General features: G+C 36.7%; 1 pseudogene; it reads left to right on the forward strand.

Moving 5' to 3' along the window:
* The first annotated feature begins 19,167 nt into the window (after window positions 1-19,167).
* LOC143388905 (kinetochore protein NDC80 homolog) overlaps window positions 19,168-21,049 on the forward strand; it is a 106,795-nt pseudogene continuing 104,913 nt past the window's right edge.

Below are 21,049 nucleotides of genomic sequence, written 5' to 3' on the forward strand. Positions count from 1 at the left end.
ATGCCACATTTTTTTATCCATTTGTCTACTGAAGGGCATGTGGATTGATTCCACAGTCTTGCTATTGTGAATTGTGCTGCTATGAACATCGATGTAGCAGTGTCCCTGTAGTATGCTCTTTTTAGGTTTTTAGGGAATAGACCGAGAAGGAGAATAGCTGGGTCAAATGGTGGTTCCATTCCCAGCTTTCCATAAAATATCCATACTGCTTTCCAAATTGGCCGCACCAATTTGCAGTCCCACCAGCAACAAGATTTTGACAAGCATTAAACAAAGGCAGATAGCAGGTTAAGGATCTACATGTCTCAACATTTCAAGGTAGGGAATAAATTCAACTCCAGACATTAGAATTTATGAGCTGCCACTGAGATTTAGAGAGAGTTGTTATTTGGTCAGCAGGAGCCAAGATTTATGAGGCACCAGTAAGGTTTTAGAGAGGGTTGTTATCTGGTCAGGGATAGCCCGGCATATTTAAATTCAAAGCACAGGTAGAAATTTCAAACAAGTTTAAAACATTAAAATATTGTCAAGCCAAAGAGAATTTTTAGTTTTCTTACAGAAAATAAAAATAAACTTTTTATACCTTTTTGACAAGATGTCTCCCAGTCTTATACTGAAATTAGGCTGGGTTCATGATTAGTACTGTTCAGAGTAAAATGATTGGTTTAAAATCCCAGGCCATTTAAATTTTTTTTTTTATATATTATGTCATTGAAATATTCATACCAATGGTGACCACACCAGGTGAAAAGATTAATAATTGGAAAATAATTACCAATACAATAGTAAATATAAAATTGTTTTTTTCTCTTTAAAAGTTCTTTAGCACAGTTCATGTTACCAACATTTGTTGTATATTTTCTATCTAGTTTTAACATTAAGCTTATGTTTACTTTGATAGGGAAAATAGTTAAATTTGATTTCTTCAATTGGTCGATGTCAAGATTCAATTAGAAATTCCAGCAGAGGTTGGCATGAAGCACTTGTGATATGTTTAAGGCAGACCTCTATAAGACTACAGCTGCTTGTTCATGTGATTGCTTTTGTTTTCCTAAAATAAGTGAAGTTTTGTATGCTAAAACAATAAAATTATCAAAAAAGTAAGATACAAATTGAATTTTTAAGTGGAAATATATAGCTCACAGTCATACTTTGTTTGACTCACCTACAGAAAATATGTTACAAAACAAATATTTTGCAAAGTTCTGGTAAATTATATTTAAAAACATTTTTAAAACTCAATGATAAAGAGGCATAACCCATTTCCTAGAGGTGCACAAAAGATTAGAAAATGGTTCATAAAACAAGATGTACAAAATATCAGTAAGAACAAAAAAGAAACCAGTCTTCAGATAAATGCAAACTAAAATTTGAATGGTAAATTGTTACATATTGATTAGACTGGTTAAAATACAAAAGGCTAATAGCCCCTCATGTGGGCAAGATTGCAGAGCAACTGGAAATCCTCTGTGATATTTCTGAGTATATATAATGGAACAAACATTTTGAAAAATAAACTTGTATTTTTCATTTTTGTTTCTGAAATTGAACATAGACACCTAATGTGAGTCCCAAAACCTCCACTCTGAAGTTTTACTCAAGAGAAGTGAAGACATATATCACAAAAGTAGCATTTAGTAACATTTTATTCATAATACCTAATATTTGTAGTTTGGGGTCTACAAATAGAAAATTAAATACACTCTGGTCAATTTACCTATACATTGAATAGCATTTAGTAAAGTCTTTCAATGCTTTACTGTTAGAAGTACTATGAATTAATAATAAAACAAAATAACTAAAGTTTATTTAAATAAAAATACATAAACTCTTGTGTTTTATATAAAATTCTAGCACAGACTATTATCAGTTGAGAAAATATAAAAATAGTGATTGCTTCTGGAGTGATGGAGTTGAAATTGACTATTATAAGAAATTTGGGGGTTTTGAATGCTTATAAGGCATAAAAATACAATTATGGGAGAGGGTCTCATTAAAAAACAAACAAAAAAAACTATGTTTCACTGTGTGTGGTGGTTCAAGCCTGTAATTCTAGAAGCTTGGGTGAATGAGGCAGGAGGATCACATATTTGAAACCCGACTCAGCAACTTAGTAAAGTTGTAAGCAACCTAGAGGGACCATGTTAAAAAAACAAACAAACAAATAAATAAAAAACCTGGGGATGTGGCTTAAAGGTTAGCATGCCCTTGAGTTCAATTCCTAGTTAAGAAAAAGAAAGAAAGAAAGAAAGAAAGAAAGAAAGAAAGAAAGAAAGAAAGAAAGAAAGAAAGAAAAGAAGGGAAAAGAAAATAAAGAGAAAAGAAAAGAAAAGAAAAGAAAAGAAAATAACACCCTTCACAGCCTGAAATTGTCCAGGGAATTGTGATAAAGAGCCATCATCCAAAAGTTGAGAATTTCAAGTGAACTCATGGGGGAAAAGAGAGTCAGAGAAAGTGTCTCTGGAAATTATTTGCCCAGGTAATATAGTTAGTAGTATGGCAGGGGTTATAAAAATCTGAAGGGTGGTATCACCTTGGGGTCTTTTAACCACACTCTCTTTTAATTGGAAATTAGATGCTACGTGCCCAAAGCAGGTGGGATGTGAATGGTGAGAATTTTTCTACTTTCATCTATATTCTTAAAATAATTAGGGATAAATAAGTTTGGATTTAGCATTCATGATCTTTTGAACTAATGGTATTCTGTCTTTAGTGAAGATGTAATTTAGGAGCAAACACATGGAGCAAAGACAGAGTTATCTGAAGCCACTCAAGAAGAGGAAAAATTGAAAATCAGAACAAGGTAGAGACCTGCTAAGCAGGGTGAAAAAAGCCTGCTGGAATGCTAGCAGTTATTTTGCAAGATTCCAGGGTCCTTGGATGATAGGACATGACACACCACAGGGACATTTGGGACATGTGAGTTAGAGCCTCAAGGGAGAGAAGGTGCCCAGCAGGGACACAAGGGGCTGCACCCACAGACTGGGACAGAGCCATCTGGGGTACTAGGGGCAGCATATGTATGCACAGTGGAGTGGGATTAGCTGAATTTTTAGAGATCCCTGTGGATTGACATTTTGTTCATCTTCTTGGACTCTTGAATATGGATAAGTGTTGTCCAGGGTGGCAGGGTCTCTGGCCCTGGAAATCCCATGGAGCCCCTGCCTGGAGTTCCTGACCCCCTCATTCATGACTGTCCCCCTTGGTTAGCTTTCTATGTTATCCCCAGGGCCCTTGCCATTCCACTTCTCTCTCTAGAACTTTCCCATCCCCACTTATCACATGGACTACTCACTCATTCCCTCTGGATTTTGCTTGGACATGAGCTTTTCTACAGTCTGGAGGTTCCCCCCTCTCATCCCTGTCTCCAACAGACAATCTCTGTGCCCCCCACATTGTGCCCATTGCCTTTACCTTTCCTGATCTACTCTATATTTGCTTTTCTCTCTTTCCCCTTTCAAAATTATAAGCTCCAATTACATTCTATCCCCAATTCCTAGAAGAGAGATGCTAAATAAATGTTTGTTCAGACAAATCCTGAATCAACATCTGCCACAGGAACTCAGCACACAACACCCAATTTCACAGACCCTTTCTCCACCTAAACCTGTTTCTGAAGAGCTGAGATGTGAGGCCATGTTTCCAACAGAAACTGTAATGTGTAAGTGGAATCTCATCATGCCTCTGAAAGAATCCACTGTCCACTCTCCTTTCACTGGTGAAACAGATCACATGACCAAGTCTGAGGGCAACAGAATCTAGGCTGGACTCTGCCCATTGGGAAAGATAAAATAGTCTAATTCATGTCAGCTACTAACATTCATCATTGTCACCTGGTCACCATCCTCTTCATGACATCATTCCAATCAACATTATGTCACTATCATTGGCATAACCATTGCTGTCATCACCATCATAATCATTTTCATCATTATTGCCACTGCCGTCATTATCATCACCACCACCACCACCACCATAATCACCACAACCACCACTATCATCATCACCACCATCATTATCATCACCATAATCACCATCACATTTATTGTCATCACCATCATTGCCATCATCAGCATCACCAGAAACTCTGAGGAGAGACAACAATTCATAGAGTCAGCCCCTTCCATCAAGTTCATAAGCAAAGGTGGCACAAGAAATTTTCATGGTTAAGAATCTAGTGATGATGTGGTTTTGTACATCCAGTAAAGATGGGTGTTAAGTTCAAGTGTGAGCACATGAGGGCCTGGTGAGCAAATCATGATAAAGCCTGAGAGTGACCTGCTGTGCCCACTTAGGCAAGTATCTTTCTCACACAAAAATCAATCAGCTTGAGAAAGATAGATGCACATTATGGGTAAAATACAAATGTGAGATTGTGAAGAGCAGAGCAGTAACAAATTTAGTGTCAGGCAGTAAACTTTACTCTGTTATTCACTCCAGTTTGAAGAAAAACATAACATAATTAACAAGGTTGCGTGTTTCCTAAGAATGTTTTTAACCTGATATCCTGGAATAATGACTGTCGTCTCTATTTCAAAACTTACTGGGTAATCCACGTAAACTTTCATTGTTTCATGGGGAAAGAAATCCATCAGTTTGTTAAAACTAACATGGACCATCGATTTTACTTATTATTTCTAGTTTCTTAACTAGTGTTTTGCTTTGGTCTTTTTGGTGTCTCACATTTTCTCATGGGGATGAGTTACTGACCCACAGGTAGCCGTCTTGGAGGAGATGCCCAGTAGTGAGTCAAAGTAATGGTCAGGAGAAGGAATAATGGGATATCAGATGTCTGTGGACTAAACACAGAATTAGATTCACTGTGCAAAACAGAGGTGCTCTTCTAAGGTGCTGCCTGGAAAACCCCCTGAATGGGTCATGGTTTTGAAAAGATCACTTTGTCTTTTAAGTTTCTGTCCTTCATTTCTCATTGGCCTCCAGTGGGCAGCGGCCCCTGCCAAGTGAGTGTGAAGTGCATCCTTTCCCTGGCTATTAGTAAGGTGGCTTTGCCCCCCACCACCGAATTCTGCAGAAAGAGACATCACATGTAATGCTTTGTGAGACTGCCATATGTCACTCCATCCTCTTATACACTCTGCAATGAGTAGGCTTTCCCAAAACAAAGGAGAGACATGGTGACAGGGTGACACAGGAGAAAGAGAGTGGGCTGCATAGCATTCATGGCTCAAATCAAAGCTGTCTTTTCATACAGCCTCTGCATTTTGTTTTAGTGTCCATGCCTCAGTCTCCTCAATCTTAAAATGAGAAGAGGATCCATCAGCCAGGATGATGCGGTTGACACTGGCAGGGCAGTTTTCCATGAAAATTACTTTGTGTGTTCAGATGTTCAAAGCTGGATATGACTGCCTTGTGTTCCAGTGAGACATAGATCCTCATGTGAAGTTAAGTGCAGTTTCGTCACATGGAGTTGGTCCAAGACTCCTCAGCATTGAGGCCAGGATGCCACCGGTGGCGAGTGTACTTAACCTGACTGCTTAATGACCTGAGCACAGGACCACAAGCACCAGCTCCCCCCCCCACACACACTGCCTGATCTCGGCAGCAGCTGTGAAGTCAGATTTGTTCTCTCCAGAAAGAAATGGAGACATGACTTCATGTCTTCTTTTGGAATAATATGTAAAGTTTAGCAACACTTAAATCACATGATGAAAAAATAGCAATGGAAACATGCCACAGCCTAGAACAGTGACTCTTCTAATTAAAGGTTAAAATATTAAATTTCAACAATAACATGACTGAAGAACTGTATCCTAACAGCTTAGAATTCCAAAATGACAAGTATCTCTCATATCTTAAGTGAACTCAGAAAAAAAGATTAAAATTATTCCACACACAGCAAGTATAGAGTCTACCAGCTCTAAGAGGTAATTCTGGCTTAGAAATAGAAAAGGATGTGAAGACAGACCCCAAATGATTTTTTTAAATACCAGTAACAAACAGGAAATTTTAAGTAAATAATCTAACAGGTGTTATTTAATATAACACTCTAACAGCATATTCTTCATTACTGAGCTCAGCTAACTGGACCAAGAATGGAAATTACTATATCTAATATAAGATACAACCTTAATTATTCATCATAAATATAACCATCCATAGCTCTGCCACAATATTCAAGACATTTTATAGCTTATCAAGGACATCCATATGAAAACCATCAACTATATTTTTCCCTTGCAATGATACTACCCTTTAAGGTTATTTCTCTAAAAGGACCCAACACCTGCTCCATTTGTGTACAAGGAATTGAAGCATTTTCTACACTCATGTTTAACTGATTAGAACTAGTGAATAATTAAAAAAAAAAAGAACCCAACAAACTCATGCCACATCCACTGAAATCTATAAATAATCACTTGTCAGTGATAATTGTGGATGGAATATGCTTTGGATTCCCTTAGAAAGTTACTCTTCTTCTATTTTTTTTCAGGTTCTTCCGAACTGTCATATTTTGTGTTCTCAAAGGTACAATTTTGCTAAACCATAAGCTTTTAGTAATTTTGACTGACATGATTATTCTGCACATGTTCCAAACATATCATACCCAAATTCATATCTACATTAAACATTACTAATCCTGAGTGTTCAGTAACCATGGAACCTAGATCATGAGCTCTGCAAGCACAATATGCAAGTATTCTCATCTTCACTGAGAAGCAGTATCCACTAAACAAAAGATGAAACCAACCATAGTTTTCAGTTATTGCATCTTCTATTTATTGATTTTTTTAGAGTTTTACAAGTGAAAATGGCTTGCTTTAGGTAAATTGGTGAAAAAAGCACAGAAATTTAACTGCTTATAGTTAAAATTGTGAAAATTTATATCTCACCTCTGATACTGATTTATTTTTTAAATATTTATTTATTTATTTTTAGTTTTTAGGGAGACACAACATCTTTGTTTGTATGTGGTGCTGAGGATCGAACCGAGGCTGCACGCATACCAGGCGAGCGCACTACAGCTTGAGCCACATCCCCAGCCCTGATACTGATTTTAATTAAAATTGTGAAATAACTCCTGCTACAGCTTGAGTTCCATTGAAGCTAAGAGCCAATTAGTGGTTCCTTATCATACCTCTGCTGTCAATTACTACCCTCCTGTTGCATTTTACTTTGAAGAAAAACACTGTTGTGTGAAGTAGGATCTACTTATAATTTGAAATGTTCTTGGCACTGTGCTTACCAGTTGATATGCAGTAGCTCTGGTCATCCTCACAACAATGCTATAATGGAGAATATTATAGACTGGTAGAGTGTCACTGACATTAATATATTTGCCTAAGGTCACTGAGCTACTTCCCATTACTCACAGCACAGAGTATATCTTGAATCTTTTATCATGAGGGCCCCAAATGGGACCACACCTGCCAGAGAATATGGATTCATCCCACGATGACTATGTCCCATTTAATCTCAGCAAATTTATTTTTCTCTAATTCACCTTAATCTGACCATATGCCTTGGCATGGAGGAGAAAAAAAATAGTGGCAGAGCTGGTGTGGGCAACAATTTATCTTCCAAGTTTTGGCATTCAGCTAGTCTTCATTGTCATATCTTGCAAAGCCAGGCAAAATCAAGATCTCTTTAGTAAAATTACATCTATGGAATGACCTTACCAGCAATGCTATTATCAATCCTGACCATGTTTAAAGTGACTTTAAATATTCAAAACAATTCTGATCTCAAATGTAGATATTTTAATCACATAAGCAAATGATTCGTGTCATGTTACAACACATAAGATATATAAATGAGTAATTTATCCTTCATTTCTTCAAAAATGACTTTGTATTTCATTAATGAAAACAGAACAATGAGTTGTCTGTGGAACTGAGTATCAAACCCAAGGCCTCACTCATTGGAGGCAAGCCACATGCCCAGCCCAGAATGCTGGTGTTGGAATGATGCTGTTGGAGTAACAGTGCAGTTCCAGCCCAGCCTTCCACTGTCCTCTGACCAAAATTCCTATTTAACTGCTACACACACTGATGTTTTATGGATTACATCCAGAAAGGAAATTTACAGAAACCATATAACTTCCACCCTTTTAGAATTGTTGTACACTATATTGTACTCTTTGAGATGCAGAAAGAAATTTCAATTCAGACTTCACTAACATAGAAGCAAGAACTAGTTAAACAGCATCTACTCTTCTTTGTCCATTAAGAAAGATTGCTCAGTAAGGTTGGTGGCACAAACCTATAATCCCAGTGGCTTGTAAACATGAAACAGGAGGATTGAAATTTCAAACCCAGCCTTATCAATTTAGTGAGGCTCTAGCAACTTAACAGAATCCTGTCTCAAGAAAAAAGAAAAAAATAGTTGGGGATGTGGCTCAGCGGTTGAGCACCCTGAGCTCAATTCCTGGTACAAAAAAAGTCAGAAAACATAAAAACAGAATAAGCTGCACTGTATAAAATAAATTTTAATTACTTTATCTAAGAGCTAATAAAGGTACCTCTGAAAATCCATGCTAGCCTCTGGAAAGTCATAGCAAAGTAAATAACCAATCCCTAGAGAGGCTTATATTAGTGAATGAAGTCAAGTGAATTGTCACAGAAACATAACATCTTGACAGTCACATCCCAAACTAAACTGGTCTAAAAGTGAACTCTGGGGGCTGGGGATGTGGCTCAAGAAGTAGCGCACTCGCCTGGCATGCGTGCGGCCCGGGTTCGATTCTCAGCACCAGTTACAAAGATGTTGTGTCCGCCGATAACTAAAAAATAAATATTAAAAAATTCTTTCTCTCTCTCTCTCTCTCTCTCTCTCTCTCTCTCTCTCTCCTCTCTCACTCTCTCTTTAAGAAAAAAAAATTAAAAAAAATAAAAGTGAACTCTGTTTACTTCCTGCATTCTAGTCTACTCACTTGTGAACCTTGTTCTTGCACAGAAATGCTGTCATCATGGTCTATGCAGGCCACAAACTTCTGAGGCATTCCCAACCTTCCCCTTCAGATCTTAACATCTGCCAAAGCCAGCTTGAATAACCAAAGAGGAACAGATGGCTCTGCTCCACAATCCTTCCCCACTTCTGGGAATGCTCCAGCAAAGCTTCTGCCTGAGCAGGGGGCACAAAACCCAAGGCTAAGAGTGCTCTTGGGTTCTGGGGTGTGGCTCAGTGATAAGCAATGGCCTAGCATGTGTGAGACACCAGGTTTGATTCTCAGCACCACATAAATATAAACAAAATAAAGTTCATCAACAACTAAAAAAATATATAAATTAAAAAAAAGAGTGCTCTTGGGATTTTAAAAAGCACAACTGGAAGGAGACCCTTTTTCCTCCCTCTTGTGGGAGAGCCTGAGTATGGCCCCTGCTCTGTTGCTTAGCCCCCAAGGGCCTAAAATCATGGTGGCTTCTGTGGCATTTTATTCCTTTGAAACTTTTTTAAGAAATCTTCTTTCTTCAGTAATCCTCCTTTTAACTTATGATGGTTGATTGCAGCCAAGCATCCTGGGTTGCACTTTCTAAACATTTCCAGTCTTTGTGTCAACCTCTATCAGCAGTGTCCTAGCTCAGGTCGTAATTGGCTCTCATCTGGACTAGTCCCAAAGCCCCACAAGTCTCCTTTCTCTAGTCCTCACAAACAGCTTCTGTGGTACAGATAACAGGAGGGACCATGTTCTCCACACACACCCAAACTCATCAATAGCTCTCCATTTTTTAAAGAAATATCTAAATTCCTTAACAGGACTCACCTAAATTTCTATATACAATCTTCCCTCCAGTCAAACAGCTGTTCCTACTTGACTCACATTTTAGCTCTCACTACCCAAAACTGCTTTGGTTTGGTCTGGAGCTCATATACACACACAAACACCACACTGAATTAATTAGTAGTTAGAAAGTTCCCATTCTTGTAAACTGAAGAAATCAATGAAACGTGGCTTTCTTACAGCTTGATTCTAGGTATCAAAGTCATCATATTGATGTCTACATTTTATTACATCAATATCCCTAAACATTGCTGTTACAAATAACTGGTGCCAATGTACATAACACACAGCAGCAGTAAATGTCTGAAAGGAAGAATCACAGGCTATAACAAAAGGTTCTGATCACCGATAAATCTCTGCAGACAGAACACCATCACTGACTCCCTAAGAGGCTTTCTCACCCAGACAGTGCCCTTCTTCCTCCACTGGTGCCACTACCCTCTGTAGAAATCTGTAGCCTGGCACATGACCTCTGGTTCCTTAAGGACAGGACCATGTTCCAAGCGTCCATGGATCTCCAAGCCCAGTCAAGTCCTCAGAATACATTAGACACCTGTAAATATTTATAGAATAATGTGTGCATTCTGAGATAAGCAGAAAAATCAAAGACATTTTCTGATTCTAAAAAAGTGCACTGGAAATCAAGTTAGAAAACTTGAGCTTTGAAAACAAAAAGTACCTTAATATCTCTAAACCGTTGTGTAGTTAACTAAATGATCATTGTTTCTGTAGAAAAAAAAATAATGGAAGATGTTGAGAAATAAGGTCTGTTTTTTTTTAACTTATAGAAAATTTCACAGAAAACTGTATAATCAGTCAAAAAACTGGTAAATTGGACTTGAACAAAAAATCTATTGGCCTTATAAGAATCAAAAGAGTATAGAATAAGAAAAAAATTTTACTTCTATATCTGATAAGTATACATTTGTGTATATCCAGAAAACAGAAGAACTATTACAACAAAACAAGAAAAAGACAGCTCAATTTTTAAAATGGGTAAAGAATTTGAATAGGCATTTGTCTAACAAAGATAAACAATGGCTAACAAGTACATGAAGATATTGAATATCATTAGTTACCAGGGAAATGCAAATAAAAACCACAATGCAATACCACTTCATACCCATTAGGATGACTACTATGGAAAAATACTATGACACAATGTTGGCAAAGATATGGAAAAATGGAATCTTCAAACATTGCTGATGGGAACATAAAAAGGTTGAGTCACCTTATTAAACAGTCTGGTAGAGTTACTAATGGCCCATAAATTTCAATTCTTAGTATCTACCCAAAAGAAAACAAAAGTCAACTCAAAAACACAAATATTCACAGCAGCATGATCATAAGAACCACAAAGTGAAAGTCACCCCAATATCCATCAACTGATAAATGGATAAACAAACTGCAGTGTATCTATATAACAGAACATTATTTAGCAATAAAAGGAATGAAGTTCTGATATGTGCTACCTCAAAAACAGGCTAAAAAACAGATACAAAGGGCCATATATTGAATGATTACATTTATATATCATGTCCAGTACAACTAAATCCACAAGGAGAGAAAGAAGATTCACGCCTACATGGAGGAAGAGTGAGTGGAGACTGACTGCTAAAGGGCATGGATCTTCTTTTGGTATGACAAATGTGTTTCAGTATTAGATAGCTGGATAGGCACACAACTGAGTGAATATACTAAAACTCAGTGAATTGAACTTTTAAGGAGTGACCTTGATAGTAATGTGAATTATATATCAATAAAGCTGTTATTTTTGAAAATGGCTGCCCAAATCATATACTAACACCTCTGCAGAAGGGTCTGGTTGAATCACTCTGCCTGTGACAGAATAAACTGTCAGAAAAACAAAATCTGTTCAAATTTGAAAATAATCTATGTTACTATCAATAAATTCCTGTTTCAACCAACCATAAAATTAGACCCAAAGTAGAAAGAGCAAAGAACAAAAGAGCATGCAATTCAACAATTAGCCTGAAGGTTACGGAATGAAACTAACCAAAGACTGTCTACCCAAATTTCCAATCAAATGATCATTACTCTGCAAGTCTAAATTAAACTTTATGCCTAATATAGAAAGAAACTGCTTCAAATACAGAAAATACAACCCATTTAATATGTAATAAAGTCTTTTTTTGGTTATGGACATAATTGCTTTATTTATTTGTTTGTTTATTTATTTATTTATTTATTGTGATGCTGATGATCAAACCCAGTTCCTCACACATGCCAGGCAAGTGCTCTACATTGACCCATAATTCCATCCCTGTAATAAATTCTTAATATTTATTTAAATGTAGTATAAAAATTTTAACAAATGCAACTAAGAGGAGAAATAAAGAAAAAGGCCTTCATTTTTATTAAAACGTCTGTTTAATCCCTCACTTTCCAAGAATAATTTTAGTAGGTTTTAGGGCACAAAATTAGAGAAATTAACTCATCAGTAAAATGAAAGGCACTGTATAAACAAATTCCTGTACTTCCATAGAATAGACACAAAAACCTAAAACTTGATTATTTTAGAAAACAAATAAGATTACATCATTAGTCACAAGAAGATACCAGAAGGAAAAGCGCAGGAAAACCTCATTAATTTGGCCCAATAATGAAGACTCAGTAATTTCAAGTGTGCCTTGATTTAATTTTAGACTATGTATTAAGAAATAATTGTTAGGGGCTGAAGTTGTGGCTCAGCAGTAGAGTGCTTGCCTGGCACATCAGGGCCCTGGGTTCAAACCTCACCACCCCATTTAAATCAATAAAATAAAAACTACAACTAAAAATTAAATATTAAAAAAAGAAATAATTGCTAGGCAAAATAAAGTACAAATAAAACTTGCTGGAGTATTATTAATTGATTTTAAAAGTTTCACATGCAAATGACTTCTTCAAAAATAATAATTAAAACAAGTTACATGTATTTTTAGAATCCTGTATTCTAATAGAAATAAAGTATATAAAATAGAGACTAAAATACTGTTGAAATCTATGAAATCATTAATTGTTCCATCTGTCTGTTTACTTTGGCTGTGAAAAACTAGTTCAGGTGTCAGAAAAGCTTCACATGCAAGTCTCAGACAAAAACTTATTTATTCTACTCAAAGTCTGGCAATCTAATTTTCTGCTTTTATTTTAAAAAATGTGAACCATACAATTATATTTACTTTATTTGGAAGGGCATTTAGTTTATCATTATTTTCAAACAACATACTGTGAAAAATATTGCCATGTCTATACTGAGAAACATAAACAGATCTTAAACAAGATCCAGCAGCATACTAAGTTTAAATACTTACTCTGCACATTAAAAAAAAGATTTAGAATAAAGGACTTATGTGATTCTAAAAACTAAAAAGAATATACTCCACATAAAAATTTGAAATAAAATACCATCGAATGTTATGGCAGCAAGGGCCATACAGTTATGCACATCTAAATTTAAATGAAACCGTGTTAGTCTTCTCTAAATTAAAATGTATACTATTCTCTTTTGCATCTTTAACTTAATAATGACAATATACATCAACCATTGGGAGGTTGAGGCTGAGGCAGGAGGATCCTACATTCAAGGCCAGTCTTAGGAACTCAGTGAGGCCATAAGCAACTTATCAAGATCCTGACTAAAAATTTAAAAAAATAAACAAAAGGGCTGGGGATGTGTTTCAGTGGTAAAGTGCCCCTAGATTCAATCCCTAGTACCAAAAAATTAAACAAAGAAGTAAATAATGTTTTGGGTGTCTGTAGATTTTTACCAGGTAGGTAGGTATTCAGTGCTGAATGAAAACTGGTGAATAAATCGCCAGTTGGACCATATTGTCCCAGCCTCAGGTTATTCAGTAAACAATGTTAATTGAAGTGAAAAGAAAAGCACTCTCAGGAAAGGCAATCTAGATGTACTTTATATATAGAAGACAGTTCAAAGAATAAACAGTAGGTCAATGATAAAGTTGTGAATCTGCTTCATGTGAGGCCATCTTTATATGTAACTCTTATTTGATTGAAATAAAATCTAAAGCAAAAATAAAATGAAAAATCACATTTACATCAGAAAGTGATAAAATCTTTGGACAGCAGAGATACACATAGTTTTAGACATAATCGCACAATCATATAGTTTATGTAATTCATAAAAACTATATTATCACCCAATTATGGAAATAATATTCTGTATGCTATTCATCCATTGGTATCCATGTTTGAAAATTGTTAAGAAATTTATTTTGAAAGTTACTTTAAGCTTCCCTTCAGGTGAATAAAACACAAAAGTACTGCTCTTTGCAGAAGAAAACATTCTGTATTCAAAACAATTATAGTTGGTTGATCTAGTATTCAAATATTTTTTTTAAATATTTACTTATTAGGTTTTTTTTTTTCACAGTGGACCCAATCTTTTTATTTTATTTTTATGTGGTGCTGAGGATTGAACCCAGTGCCTCATATGGTCCAGGCTAGTGTACTACCACTTGAGCCACATCCCCAACCCTCAAGTTTTCAAATACTAACAATGAGTTAAAATCAAGGCAAAAGACCTAAAAAGAACTCAATATATTTAAATATTTTCATCACATTTAATGCCTAAGAATATCTGACATGTAAGAATCACTAGTATGTTCTTAAGGAAGAGAATTCTTTATGTTAATAAGAATGTTGAATGAAAGAAATCTTTGAATAACACAAGGTTTACTTCAACAGTTTACAGAGGAACACACCTATAATCCCAGAAACTCAGGAGACTGAGGCAGGAGGATCACAAGTTCAAGGATAGACACAGCTACTTAGCGAGGCCCTGTCTAAAAATTAAAAAAAAGCAATTTAAAATAAAAGGTGCTGGGGATCTAATTTACTAGTGAAGTACCCCTGGGTTTGATCCCCAGTACCAATAAAAAACATGTTATCTCAAAAATGTACTTTTTTTTCCTATTGAATTAGCAAAGATCAAAAAGATTAACAAAACATGGTGTGAGCAAGGGTTTTGAAAATAGGATTCTCATGGACATTGAGGGGGACGGTTTTTACAGATAACAGCTTAGGTATATTTATAAATTTTTAAAATGTATATAATATTTGACCTGGCAGTTATACCTCTATGAAGATAAGTGAATAAGTATACTATAATCAACATACCATTATTCATAAGAAAGAAAAACAAATATCATTTTAAATGGTTATGAAAGGAGTATGATGTCTTTAAATAATAGAAAACTATGTAGGCATGGCTGGGTTTTACCTCAGTGGTAGAGCACTTGCCTGGCATGTGTGAAGAACAGGGTTTGATTCTCGACACTGAATATATAAAGATCTATTGACAACTAAGAAAATAATTTAAAAAAACAAAACTAGGCAGCCAGTAAAATGATCACCCATGATTGTGCACATCAGGTTCAACTCACAAATATATATATCACAGTAAAAATGACCACATAGCTTCATATAGAGAGACTGCTGTGTATTTAAATTCTTATATATACTTTCATATCCTCCAAAAGTGAGTTAATGGTGGCCATTTCTTTGTGCAGGAGTTGAGGGCTTACTTTGTCATTATGTTGTTTTATATGGGTAAAAACTTTTCTAGTTATTATAATAAAAAACACAACAAACTTTTAAGAGAAAGAACTGCCTCTATATCATCAAAATTACTTCAAATATTTTCATCTTCCTATTTAAGAGGAAAGAATTCATTAAATGTTGCAAATAAATGTAATACAGGATCTCCTTCTTAGAACCACACTTTAAAATGACAAGATAATAGAAATTAAACTATTAGAGTCAAAAAGCTAGTTAAAGACAAACATCATTATTCACACAGCCCTCATTATTGGCATCCAACTTACCTCCCAGAGGTTCTATGAAATCAAACACTTCTAAAACAATATCCCTTTTACACATTAAGGAAACAGACTGAAATTAATAATAATAATAATAATAATAATAATAATAATAATAATAATAATAAAAGAATTTTTAAAATGTAAAATCATAAAACACTTACCACAGTAAAAACATTTAATTATTTTCCTGTCTTACATTCTTTCATAGCACCTTTATTAAGATCTGGAAAAAAATGTTTGGAGAAGTTAAATAGATTTTAAATGTATACTTTTAATCCAATGTTAATTTACTATAGATTTCTTTTTTTCTGAAACTAGACAAAACAGTTTAAAAGAACTCATGGCAAAATAAGCAAGCAAGAATTCCCAGGAATATGAAAAGCAACAAGGGGAACCTAGTTTTAAAAGATATTAAAACTTTTATAAAACCAATAATGTAATACTGGTATATGAAGAAAATGACTAATAGAATACAAACCTCAGAGACACTCCAATACCTCCAAAAGTTAACAATACCATAAGAGATCAAAGAAGGGCTCTAAAATCAACAGGTGAAAATAACAGACACACAGAAAAAGTTAATGTTGAACCTATCCATTATTCTGAACACCAGAATAAATCCTAATTTGAACATTTAAATGTAAAAGTGATACCATAAAAGTACTAAAAGAAACCATGGGCAAATTCTTAAAATCTTGGAGGCCTTTCAGTGACTTAAACTCCAGATATCTGGGCTGGGACTGTAGCTCAGTGGTAGAGTGCTTTCCTAGCACTTGTGAGGCATTGGGTTTGATCTTCAGCAACACATAGAAATAAATAAAAATTAAAAAAAAATCAGGATACCATAATGATTAATTTAAACTGTAGTATTTAAAGAAAAAATGTAAGACTTTTGTATACCAAAATATGTAAAGGTAAATAAAAATAAGTAAAAACCTGGGGAAAACTGTAATTGATATCACACAGGGAGAATCTCTCGAATTTACAAATTTCTAGAAATTGATAATGGGAAAAAAGCAACCCAAAACAAAAATGTGAAAAAACCCACTAACAGAGAATTCACAAGAAAAAAAAATACAATTAGTTTTTAAGCACAATATGCTCAGCCTTTTTAATAATGATTGCAATACACACTAAACTACTCTATATTGATAATTCTCATCTATCAAACTGTTAATAAATTCAAGGGTTGTACACAGTAAATTGGAAAGGCCCCAGAGAAATAGGAAATCTCTCTTACACTGCGATCTGCCCTCTGATATCTGTGGTATTCAGACTGAATGCAGCAATCATAGGTGAAAATTTTTTTAAAAAAATTGTCATACTAAACACATACCAACTTTTTTGTTGTCACTAGTCCCTAAACAATACAGTGTAACGACTATTTACATGGCATTAATATTGTATTAGGTTTTCTAAGCAATCTAAAGATGATTTTAAAGTATGTGGAGAAAGTGCATGTGTTATATACAAATACTATGCTTTTTATATAAGAGACTTAAGCATCCTTGTATTTCAGTATCCACAAAGGGGTCCTCAAACCAATCCTCCATGGATCATGAGGAGCAACTGTGCTCCTGGGAGTTTAAAACGGTGCAACACCTAAGAAAACAAGCATTTAACTAAATTATAAATGCACTGCCCACTGGAGCAGTGATCCCACTTCTAGGAATGTATCCCACAGATGTACTTGCACATGTATAAAATGATATGTATACAAGCTGTTTCACTATAGTATGGTCTGTGATAAACCTAGAAATAACCCAAACACCCACCAGGGGGGGCTGGCTAAGTAAACAAGGCACTTAATGGACACTGTTTAAACACAGCTGTTTTTTTTTTTAATTTTTTAATATTTATTTATTTTTTTTAGTTTTTGGCAGACACAACATCTTTGTATGTGGTGCTGAGGATCGAACCGGGGCCGCACGCATGCCAGGAGAGCACGCTACCGCTTGAGCCACATCCCCAGCACCACAGCTGTTTTTTTTAAAAAAGTGTTTTCTATAAACAAATATTCTTTCTAAATAAATACTAATAGAAAAAAAATCTCAAGAGCATATAAAGAAAAAGCCATAGGATAGAATTACTTGCATTGTATAATACATTTTATATAAAAAGAATAGAGTACACTGGCATTTCTCCTACAAAAAAAGGAAACAATTGACATCTATGGGAAATAAATTAAAGGTGGTTATCTAAGAAAGAAAGGCAAATCGGGAAACAAAGCAGTTGGAAATCACATTTTCCCAAGCATGCTTGTGCCATTTTAACTTTTGAACCATAAGAACATGTTACCTACATTAAAAGAATTTTCAAACATTAAAAAGAATACTTACAGAAAGAAGAGAAAGAGACACCCATAGATAAGACTTAAAACTAAGATTTAAAGAGAATTTTTGCTCTGAAATTAGATGCTGAAAAGCAATCTTGGTGTGATCATTGCAAAAGGAAAAAAAATGCTTTTTTCCCCTTCAATCAAGATAAAGAATATGATAATCTGTTTTTTAAAAAGCTATTTGAATGAGTAAGAAATTTGGAAAGGGGAGAAAAATGTACAATGAGGACACTCTAGTATAATGGTTCTCCAACTATGGTCCCTGTACCAGCAGCATCAGCATCATGTGATAACTTGTTAAAATTAATATTCTCAGGCTCCCACCCAGACTACTGAATCAGAAACATTGTACTAGTCCAGCAATCCTTGTAACACCCTCAAGTCTGAGAGTCACATATTTTGTCTGGTTCTTCCCACAGGTTCAGGAACACCATCAGTCTGCATTTCAAACAAGCTCCAGGACATAGAACCACACTTGGATAAGCAAAGCTGAAGTCCTCCTGGGGGAAAAAGGTATGTAACCTTCATATGGTTGAGTTTCCCATGAAACCTGTCCTCAGTATCAGATGGAAAAAGTCCTTAAACAGGCTTCCTAGCCAAGAGATATCATGGAGCTAGTTTCCTACATAAACTGTGTACACAGAGAATAAATGTTTTCAAATACATTCTTATAAAAACAACAACAACTATGAATCATTGAAATTCAACTTAAGGATGTCTCATTTGAAAAAAATTATAAGTAGACCTACAAACTTTCAGAAATAGGCCAAAGAAACAAAAATAAACCATATTCCATAAATTCTGCCTGTGTTGTGTGAACAACTTAACCTCAAATGCATTAAGTGCCCACCATGTGCTTTCATGGAAAAGCACCAAGAAGTTTGTTTCCCTCAAACCCTTTTCAAAAATATTGTCCTCATGTTGATGAACATTGATCTTCCATTTGTTTTACACAAGGAGAAAGATGTGAATAGGAATCTTTTGAATAAAAAATTCTAGTTTAGCAGAGGGCAGAGCACACACCCAGAAGGCAGGCAGCTTTGGAGCAGCGGTGCCGCCAGCAGTGGCGGGATTCGGATCCAAGCTCGAGCCCTCCCTGAGCCCCAGAGCTGCCCAGGGCTCCCACCCCAGCTCCCCAATTGCGCTCACCCATCTGTCCCTAGCCCTGCCGCCCAGCCCCAAGACTCACGCCCCCAGCCCCCCTCCCCTACCCGGAGCCACCTACCACCAACCCGCTGGCCACCATGTCGGTGGAGCTGGAGGAGGCTTTGCTGCTTTCTGGCGCCAAGGGGGTCATGGGGGGGGCAGCTACGTGTGGGGGGAAGCTACAAGGGCCGTGGTGGCCTCAAGCGTAAGAGGACCCGCAAGAAGAACCAGCGGGGGCACCTACAGCCAGCTGGTGGTGGAGACATCCGCAGGCTGGGTGAGCAGAGGCTTGTTGCTGGCAGGCATCTACACAGAGGCCAGGAAGGTGGCTGGGTTCGATCAGCAGAACAGTGGCACCTACCTCAAGTACTTGGTGCACACTGGTGCAGAATGACTTGCTACTGCAGGTCAAGGGCACAGGCGCCACCGGCTCCTTCAAGCTCCATCGCCAAAAGCTGGTGGCCGGCTAAAGGTGCATGCCTTTTCTGCGCCTACCATGCACAAAACCAAGAAGCAGGCAGCACGGTGCCACACGGACCCCTGACCCACCAAGGGCGCCGACAAGCACAGGCTCCAGAAGGCCGCTGCCATGAGGACAAGGGCAGCAGCAGCAGTAGCAGCAGCAAGGCCAAGAAGGCAATGGCTGGGAGCAAGAAGTTGAAGAAGGCAGCCAAGCCCAGTGTCCCCAAGGTGCCCAAGGGCTGCAAGTGAGCACCCCAGCCCCACACGTGACAACATGGAGGGGGACCATCCCCGCTGGGCCAAGACCTCCCCTCCCCTCCCCCACACGTCGCTCTGGCCGCAGCTCCCCCATGTGCTGCAGGGAGATTTTTGAAACAGCCAGGTGACACCCTGATTGGCTCTGGCCCTTAGCAATGGCCCTCACCATGGTTACACCCCACCCAGGAGCCAATGGGCAGGGCCCTGGTTGGCCAGCTGGCTGCAGGGGCCAGGCCTGTCCCCCTCCCTCTCCCCACCTCTGGGCTCCCAACAATTGCCCAGGGTGCAGGGCAATGCAATGCTCCTCTCCCAACCAAGCCTCAATAAAACATTGTTGACTTTTGCCAAAAAAAAAAAAAAAAAGAATTCTAGTTTAGACAGAAAGTGTAAGGTGCTGGCACATGCCTGTAATCTCAGCAGTTCTGGAGGCTGAGACAAGAGTCTCTCAAAATCAAAGCCAGTCTCAGGGATGGTGAGGCACTAAACAACTCAGTGAGACCCTGTCTCTAAATAAAATATAAAATAGGGATGACGATGTGGCTCTGTGGCTGAATGCCCCTGATTTCAATCGCTGGTACTCACCCCCCTCCAAAAAAAAGAAGGCTATAGAAATCTGTAACTTATTTTTGCAAATCACCTTTGAATAATTTTTGGTGCTAAAAATTAACCAATGTCCTGACATTTTTATATATTTCCTATTTCATTGTCTCTGAGATGCCATCACCTTTAGAACATTCTTATTCTATGTAAATCTCAGAAGAAAAATTGCCATGTGGTTACAATATACCAATTTTAAGATTCCATCCATCTCAGATGTGCATCTTAAAAATCAATAAAATGCCTTAATTATAAATCACAGAATTGTATGGTAGATTATTTTTTTTCCAATTAACTCTATGTCTCTCAAATGTAAAACTCCATAAAGGCATGCGTGTTTTGCCCATTTGACAACATTTCCTCCATGCTTAGAAACTGAAACATTTTCAATATCTTTGTAACTCGTTATTTATTTAGTTTACTTAGGAATATGTGAATATGAAAAAAAAAAGTAATGATTTTTAACAGTATTTTTAACCTTGCCGAGGCAAGGTCAGAGTAGAAATTAGAAGTTTATTGAAGGACAGCAGAAAAGACTTCTCTGAGACATTTTACTTGCTCAAAATAATAAAAAAGTAATTATTTTCAATTTGTCTGACTTCTCAGGTCAAAGAGATTCAATACATCTCTACAGAATTGAAAATATATTCTCTTCCAAGAAGT

The sequence above is a fragment of the Callospermophilus lateralis genome, unplaced genomic scaffold (genome assembly GCF_048772815.1).
Source record: "Callospermophilus lateralis isolate mCalLat2 unplaced genomic scaffold, mCalLat2.hap1 Scaffold_45, whole genome shotgun sequence".
Lineage (NCBI taxonomy): Eukaryota > Metazoa > Chordata > Mammalia > Rodentia > Sciuridae > Callospermophilus > Callospermophilus lateralis.